This window comes from Colobus angolensis, unplaced genomic scaffold, assembly GCF_000951035.1.
Source record: "Colobus angolensis palliatus isolate OR3802 unplaced genomic scaffold, Cang.pa_1.0 Scaffold698, whole genome shotgun sequence".
NCBI classification, from domain to species: Eukaryota; Metazoa; Chordata; class Mammalia; order Primates; family Cercopithecidae; genus Colobus; species Colobus angolensis.
The window spans coordinates 141,617-142,062 of record NW_012120687.1 but is presented as its reverse complement, the minus strand read 5'-3'; positions in this window follow the sequence as shown (position 1 = coordinate 142,062).

The window sequence follows — 446 nt, the reverse complement described above, 5'->3', positions numbered from 1 at the left end:
GCTGAGGCAGGAGAATCACTTGAACCCAGGAGGCGGTGGTTGCAGTGAGCCGAGATTGTGCCACTGCACTCCAGCCTGGCGACAGAGTGAGACTCTATCTCAAAAATAAATAAATAAATAAAGCCTCTTGAATGTAAGAAATGCGGTAAAACATTTACTCTTTCCCATTCCCTCATAAACATGAAAGAGCTCACACTGCAGAGAAACCTTAAGAATGTAGGAAATGTGGTGAAGCCTTCAGATTTTCCTGTTTGTGAAAATTTGGGAGGCCTCGACTGGAGAAAAGCCTTTTGAGCTTTGGGAGGCGAGGTGGCGGGCGCCTGTAGTCCCAGCTACCCGGGAGGCTGAGGCAGGAGAATGGCATCAACCCGGGAGGCGGAGCTTGCAGTGAGCTGAGATCCGGCCACTGCACTCCAGCCTGGGCGACAGAGCAAGACTCTGTCTCA